Raw genomic sequence first — 8,189 nt, 5'->3', positions numbered from 1 at the left:
CCTAGGCGACCAGGGGCCGAGGAAACCGGGGGCCCTCGGATGACTGCAGGGGCCCATCGGGTCATCAGGGGCCCCTCGGGTAACCAGGGGCACATAAATGAAACTTTGATGTCATTTTTTCTTCCTAGTAAAAGACGTTTTATCCAGTGTTTGAAAAAAAATATACCGGGGCCCACTGGCGGATCCAGACTTGCGTTTTGGGGGGGGGCCAACTCGTGCAAGGAGCCAAACCTAGGGTACCCCCAAATCCTGTTTTCTCATCGGATTTAGGCCACTTATTTTTCGTCACAGCCCTGAGCCCACTCAACCCGTGCCTTAATATTACTTTGAAAACACTTCAAATTGCTTTTGTCGACCACCGCTCCGGGTCGGTGCTTGGCGCAGCCTTCGCGGGCTGGGAGGTGTCGGTTGAACCTCTCTGCCGTTCGGCCCCTGATCAAGCTAGAGCTCGCGGAAAAAACGAGTGTGTTGCCTGTGAGTGACGAGAGGAAGCCGATGATACCCGATTTTAAGGTCCTTGGTCATTGGTTGACCTTCCAGGGCGGTGTTTCACGGTCGCGCTGCCAGCCGCTGCCAGCGCATTCCGCGAGCTAAGGTCAACCTTCGGTAGTGTTGTAGGTATAGGCTAGTTGATGTCTCCATGGAAACCAAAAGTGCCAACAGCGCTGGCAGCGTGCCGTGAAACACCGCCCAGGTCAGGTCACAGACCCAAAAGACGGGAAAATCAGGGCCTGTCAGAACCTCCTAAAGTAAGGCTGTAATAGATTTTTTTGTGCTGATCACGAATTTCATGTTAGTTTGGATCATAGATGATGTCTTCATGCCTTTAGGCCATGTCGGGGCAGGCCAGGTCAGGTCAACCAGGTCAACCAGTACTTATGGGCGTCCGTGTAGCAGGTGTCCGACTACCACTGGCAGCTACGTAACATGATACGAAGGCATCAAAACTACTTCGTAAATGTTCAAATGGTTGCTAAATGCTAAATTCAAAATCAGTTAAACGAAACTATCCTAGAAACATGTTAAACTCGGAAAAGTGCACCGAGGTCATCAAAGGTCAATGACCTGACTTGACCCTAAGGTGACATTGACACCTACCACAATGGTTGGGACCAACATCATTTCACATGTTTGAGCGTTTTAAACCACGAAAAGACTGTAAACGAGCGGATAATGTGAGCCGACATACGCGGAATCGCGATTCCGGCCAAACATGGCCTCAAACATGGCCAAACAGAAATAGGCCACAGGTCAAAGGTCACTTGGGTCAGGGTCATGAAATTTTCAGACTTTGTCAACATGAGGGTGCTAAAGTTTCGTCGCGATCGGATTCATGATAACTTACACGATAACTTCACGCGTCGATCGAGAGGTAAAGTATGCAATAAGAACTTCTTGGGTGAAGACGAGACCAACACTCAAGCTCACATATTTTTAATGATTGACGGTAGTTTCTACCTACTACGCTACTTTCTCACATTCATATTTCTTAAGTGTTTTTGGGGGCCAAAATACATGTTGCCCCCTTTCAGGCTTGGGGGCATGACCCCGTGGCCCCCCTGGATCCGCTAGGCCGAAACTAACTAGGCCGTTTTCAAACGGTCTGATATTTCAGGTCATGGTTTGCAAACGGCCGGTGTTTTCAGGCTGTTTCATATGCCCTGACTGGGCCAGGCCGTTTGCAAACGGACAATTTTCATACGGCCTGTAACATATATTCATATTTCACCATCTGTCGCAGCATCAAATGCTGATGTGGTGCACTCAAAAGCCGGAATTGGTCCTTGGATGCCGTAAGGACCCTTTTAAGAAATAAGTGACCCGACTGACCCCTTAGAGATTGGCCTGAGCTCTGACCGAAATAAGTCTTTTACCGTTTCACGGGAAGGGACAAAAAGGTCCCTGATATGCTTCTTGTACAATTACCAAACAAAACAAGCTTTTCAACGCCAACTCAGTGAGTGTTCCTAAAAAAATTATTGCGCATATTCCGTGAATGAAAAATTGCCGGGTCATGTCAGGTCAGGCTGCCAGAGCAAGTTTGTTAACTTGACAGTTCAATCGATATGTATGCAATAAGACCTTCTCGGGTGACGACAAGACATGACGACACTTTATGAAGGAAGCTAGTAAACCCGGTAGTTTCTCCATAGGCGCGGGAACCGGGGCAGTGGGGACAGCTTGCCCACCCCCAACTATGGGGCCGTGGGGGCGGTGCCCCCACAACTTTCAGACGGAATACCCCATTTTTTGCAAATGTTTTCTTTTTTTGTTGAAAAAAGCCAAGGGATGAAAAATAAGTGGCCCAAAACCGGTGAGAAAACTAGATTCGGGGGGACCCTAGGTTGATCTCTGTTATGGTGTGCCCCCCCCCCCCCAGTCTGAAAGTAGTTCCCGCACCCCCGAGTTTCTCTACGCTATTGAATCACGCCGGTGATTCTAACTTTTAGGTATCTACTACGCAACCTTCTCACATTAATTTTTCTTCAAGCGTTTTGGGAGGGGGGCCAAAAGATATGTTGGCCCCCCTTTCAGGCTTTTGGGGGGCCATGGCCCCGGTGGCCCCCTCCCTGAATCCACCAGTGGGGGGCGGTGCCACCACAACTTTCAGACGGAATACCGCCCTTTTTGCAAATGTTTTCTTTTTTTTGTTGAAAAAGCCAAGAGATGAAAAATAAGTGGCCTAAAACCGGTGAGAAACTAGATTTGGGGGGACCCTAGGCTGATCTCTATTATGGTGTGCCCCCCCCCCCAGTCTGAAAGTAGTTCCCGCACCCCTGACTTTCTCTACGCTATTGAATCACGCTGCTGATTCTAGTAGGTATCTACTACGCAACCATCTCACATTAATTTTTCTTCAAGCGTTTTGGGGGGGGGGGGGCCAAAAGATATGTTGGCCCCCCCCTTTCAGGCTTTTGGGGGGGGCCATGGCCCCGGTGGCCCCCCCCTGGATCCGCCAGTGCCGGGGCCATGGGCCCCCGTGGCCCCCCCTTGGGTACGTCACTGCCTCGAATCATGATTACCTATCAATAACCAATTTAGAATGTCAATGTAAAACGTTTAGATTTTAACAACGTTATTGAAAAAGCCTTGTCGAAATCCTTGCTAACATTCCAACCTGGCGAGGGAACTTCTCATACACATCGCCCATAGCTCAGAAGCACTATGTGCTTGTGCCCGTGTAAGGACGAACCGTCGTACAGTGACGCGTAGGTACAGTCTGTCTTAAAAGTACCGCGCAAAGTGACGGTGGATCCATCAAGCCTGACCGAGGAAGGGCCTGCTGAATTTGAGTCACCGAATCAATTGGCATCCTCGTCCATTCCCCACGTCAATTGTTTCGGTGACTTTCAAATTATAGTAGGCCCTACCTCAGTCAGGCTTGATGGATCCACCGTCACTTTGCGCGGTACTTTTAAGACAGACTGTACAGTCGTGTACAGGTTGATGGTCCTCTACTCTTTATCCACCGGGTTCCTATGGCTCAGCATTGGCAGCAGCCGCCTGGTACCGGTAGGCTGTGCCGCATGACCCGAAAGTTATGCGGCACAGTCTACCCGCGCCGTTTGACATCGGCTCGGGTCGCCGGGTGGAGCGCTTTGTAGAGCAGCTGTTGCGTCAGACCAGCGCGGGGGGGGGGAGGGGCTCGTCTCAGTGGTTGGCGTGGGCTGGCGAGTGGTGTGGGGCGTGTTGGTGGACCATTGAGGCTGGTCGGGTGTGTGTGGTCACTTCCTGGACCTGCATTGCACATTTTGCGTCGCTTAACAATTGCATTCCTGTTTTTGATAAGCACAATGCACGGAAGACCCAGCGAATATAATTTACTTTACTTGTGCATTGTGCAATACGTGATTTGGCACGGTATCGAGGCAACCATAGGTCTTGTGCCTATGCATGATATTTAGGCAATACGTTTATGAAAACGGTAGATTGATGCTGGATGTCAATTCGTATGCTAAATGTCGGCACGTATTAAATGAATGAATGAATCAATCAATCAATCAAACAATCAATCGACATGTATAAAACCGTATAAATGACTCGCAACCACTAATAGCAATCAAACCATCCTAACTCGGAAAAGCAGCCGGAGCCCTCATGAGGCTCGAACCGGGAGTCCACGCTGTAAATTTGCCTATGATCCATCATCATTTCACCAAGCTAGAGTGACCGGCACCCGAACCCACAAAAACATTACCTAATTGACTTTGCCGCCGACCTCCCGGCCCCGCCGCCCGCCCGGCCAGACTTTGCCCCGGCCAGGGCCACCATCCGGTGTAGCTCAGCGTAGGAGTGCTCGACTGTCAAACTGACCGGTTGTGAAGGGCCCGGTTCGAAACGCTTCGGATGCTGGATATTTATTTCTCGTTGGGAGGCTTTGCGTTTAGTCTACTTTTCAGAAAGATCATTTGGTGACAGGCCTGTTTTCTTTCTTTGCTGCAATTCATGAGGAGACCGTATGCACCCTTACCTGTCCTTCCGCAGCCCACTTGGGAGAGGGTGGTTGACCCCCCTCCCCCATGGGTTTTGTGAATATCTCTAAAACGAATTTTTGGAGGGGGATACGATCGGTTCTATGCGACAAGTGACCACACACGCCCAGCCCCAGGTCCGCTCACTCCCTCCCCACATCACCCCCTCCCCACGCCACACTCCAGCCCGCCTCATCCACCGAGCCGAGCCATGACGAGCCTCAGCGCCCCGGGGCGCGATCTGTCAGCGAACCGGCGGGGACGGGGCCGGCGGTTGCGTGCGCCGCGGGGGCAGGGGCGCGTCCAGGCGTCGGGGACATCGAGGCGGCGCGAGCTGGCGCCGCCACGGCGACACTGGACCAGACCTGATAATTGGACACCTCAACATTCAGTCGTTGGAGCTCAAACTGCCGGATCTGCGAGACGACATTCATAGAGTTCACGGATTTGATATATTGTCACTGTTATTATGTAACATCGCTGACAGGTCGCGCCCCGGTGCCCTGAGGCTCGTTATGGCTCGGCTCGGTGGATGAGGCGGGCTGGAGTGTGGTGTGGGGAGGGGGTGATGTGGGTAGGGAGTGAGCGGACCTGGGGCTGGGCGTGTGTGGTCACTTGTCGCATAGAACCGATCGTATCCCCCTCCAAAAATTCGTTTTAGAGATACTCACAAAACCCCACATCACCCCCTGGGGGGGGGGGGCAACCACCCATCTCCCAAGCGGGGTGCTGAAGGACAGGTAAGGGTGCATACGGTCTCCTCATGAATTGCAGCAAGGAAAGAAAACAGGTCAGTCACCAAATGATCTTTCTGAAAAGTGGGCTAAACGCAAAGCCTCCCACCGAGAAACAAACATCCAGCATCCGAAGCGTTTCGAACCGGGCACCTCATTACCGGTCAGTTTGGCAGTCGCGCACTCCTACGCTGAGCTACACCGGATGGTGGCTACGGCCGGGGCAAAGTCTGGCCGGGCGGGCGGCGGGGCCGGGAGGTCGGCGGCAAAGTCAATTAATGTTTTTGTGGGTTCGGGTGCCGGTCACTCTAGCTTGGTGAAATGATGATGGATCATAGGCAAAATTTACAGCGTGGACTCCCGGTTCGAGCCTCATGAGGGCTCCGGCTGCTTTTCCGAGTTAGGATGGTTTGATTGCTATTAGTGGTTGCGAGCCATTTATACGGTTTTATACATGTCGATTAATTGTTTGATTGATTGATTGATTCATTCATTCATTTAATACGTGCCGACATTTAGCATACGAATTGACATCTAGCATCAATCTACCGTTTTCATAAACATATTGCCTAAATATCATGCATAGGCACAAGACCTATGGTTGCCTCGATACCGTGCCAAATCACGTTTTGCACAATGCACAAGTAAAGTAAATTATATTCGCTGGGTCTTCCGTGCATTGTGCTTATCAAAAAACAGGAATCAATTGTTAAGCGACGCAAAATGTGCAATGCAGGTCCAGGAAGTGACCACACACACCCGACCAGCCCCAATGGTCCACCAACACGCCCCACACCACTCGCCAGCCCACGCCAATTACTGAGACGAGCCCCTCCCCCGCCGCGCTGGTCTGACGCAATAGCTGGTCTACAAAGCGCTCCACCCGGCGACCCGAGCCGATGTCAAACGGCGCGGGTAGACTGTGCCGCATAACTTTCGGGTCATGCGGCACAGCCTACCGGTACCAGGCGGCTGCTGCCAATGCTGAGCCATAGGAACCCGGTGGATAAAGAGTAGAGGACCATCAACCTGTACACGACTGTACTCGGACCGTATGTAGCCCAGGCGTGGCACATGCGGCCGGTCCGTGCGCTGGCCATCTGCCGTGCAGGGCCAGGCGCATCGGCCGGCCGTGTTTAGCGGTGCTGATTGTCGGCCGGCCGCGCACACGGCCCGCCGGATTACACACGAATTATCACTATCGGCCACCACGCGGCGCGACAAAATGATTTGTTAGTTCTGCTTATTTGGACAGTTTACGACGTCCGTATAGGACAGTTATTGTTCCAACACGGCCTAATGCCGCGCTAATGCCCAAGTGTGGGCAATGGGCCGCCCTCTGCCGCACGAGCTGCGAGATATTTATTGATGGCGTCATCGGTATCAGCGGTACAGAGAGGTGCCGCCGCCGGCGCCGCCAGCCGCCAGTAAATCACACGGCCGGCGGCGACGCACCCGCCCCGATTGCCGCATCGTAAACGGCGCGCGGCGCTATAAACTTTACACCGGCCAAATGTTGACTCTCCTGATACCGCCCACCGATTCGGTAGCAATTAAACTTGATAAACCAGAAGCCGGTGACGATAATATTAGATGATCCGGATTCCGTTTTGAAGAGGGTGCGTACCGAGGTCGACCTGCGACCCCTCGTCGTCCAGTGTTCGCATCGCTCCCATACGGGACATGTGCGCACACCATGGCCTCACACTATAGATAGGCGTGCTCCGGGCTATGGCGCGACAGCATTACTTCCCGACTGGTATCAGATACGTGGAAATGTGGGCGTCTCCACACACCACCGGAAACTGTGCCACACAAGGAATCAATACCAAATTCCCTATACATATTTGGAAAAGATGGTCTAAAAATTCACACACAAATGGGGTAAAATTCACACACAATGCGGTAAAGTTAAAGCTGAATTCGAAAGTCAGGACTCAATTATTTAACAAGAAAGATTCAATCAGAGCATTGGACTCGATCTGTTCAAAAGCTAAACAGAGAACCGAAAACGTTTCAAATACCTTATTAGGTAGGGTAGAGTCGTAGACATATCCTCACAAAACGTCAGTGTAATTGGCGCCATCCCACATATGGATTTCAATCAAAAGAAGCAGCATCTGTCTGTAATGTAACTAGTCCACATAACATCAAAGGCATCAAAGCCCCATCAAAGCCCATCGCCAGCAGGTTCGCCACGGTCTCCGGCGAGCTGAACGTGGGCCAGTCGCGGCGACCGTCCGGAGGGATGACCTAGTACCGCCGCGTGCGGCGACTGGCACGGTAACCGGAGCCGGCCGCAGCGCGTTGTTTGCCCCGAGAAGCCCGCCGACACGCACAACCAAAGCCGATTAGTCGGCGATCACCAGACGCAAAAGAAAACTGCGAAGCCTCTGACCACACGCGGCGGCCGGCCCACCCGCTCGGTATGGCCTGTATCTTCAGCCGCCACCGGTGCCGTTTCTGCCTTGGGCAGGGTCGGTGCTGTGTTGTCGAGTGGAGCAGCCGGGCTGATCCCCAGTTGTGCCACGATTAGCGGCGGATCAGCCGGCGGTCGGCCTTACACCAATGTTGCAGCACCGCCGTATCGGGTCGGCTCTGGCCGGGCAGCCGATATGCCGAGATTGACTGCGACAGCGGCCAGCGAGCTGAGGCGGCCGACTGCCGGGGATAGATCGAGAGAGGTACTGGGAGAGATACTCGCCTTCCCTGGACGAAGTCTCCGGGAGGAGTGCAGTCAGGCGGGCAATGGACAGCTCAATGAGCTGCCCCCATGCACACACCGCTGCCAATACAGGAATCATGCTGATGCTAAGCGAAATAGCTCAAGTGAGAAAAGGAACGGAAGGAAATGGGCATCGGTATGGTGCGAGCTTAAAAACAAAGTTACCCGTACAAATCGGCAATGTGACGCACAAAAATGACTATCGAAACTGAAAATCTGGAGATCAGAAGTATCCGCTTTCAGCTGGGCAATCATGTC

Source organism: Amphibalanus amphitrite, unplaced genomic scaffold (genome assembly GCF_019059575.1).
Source record: "Amphibalanus amphitrite isolate SeventyFive unplaced genomic scaffold, NRLGWU_Aamphi_draft 000566F_arrow, whole genome shotgun sequence".
Classification (NCBI taxonomy): Eukaryota; Metazoa; Arthropoda; class Thecostraca; order Balanomorpha; family Balanidae; genus Amphibalanus; species Amphibalanus amphitrite.
The sequence above is the reverse complement of the archived record's forward strand: the minus strand, read 5'-3'. Positions refer to the sequence as shown.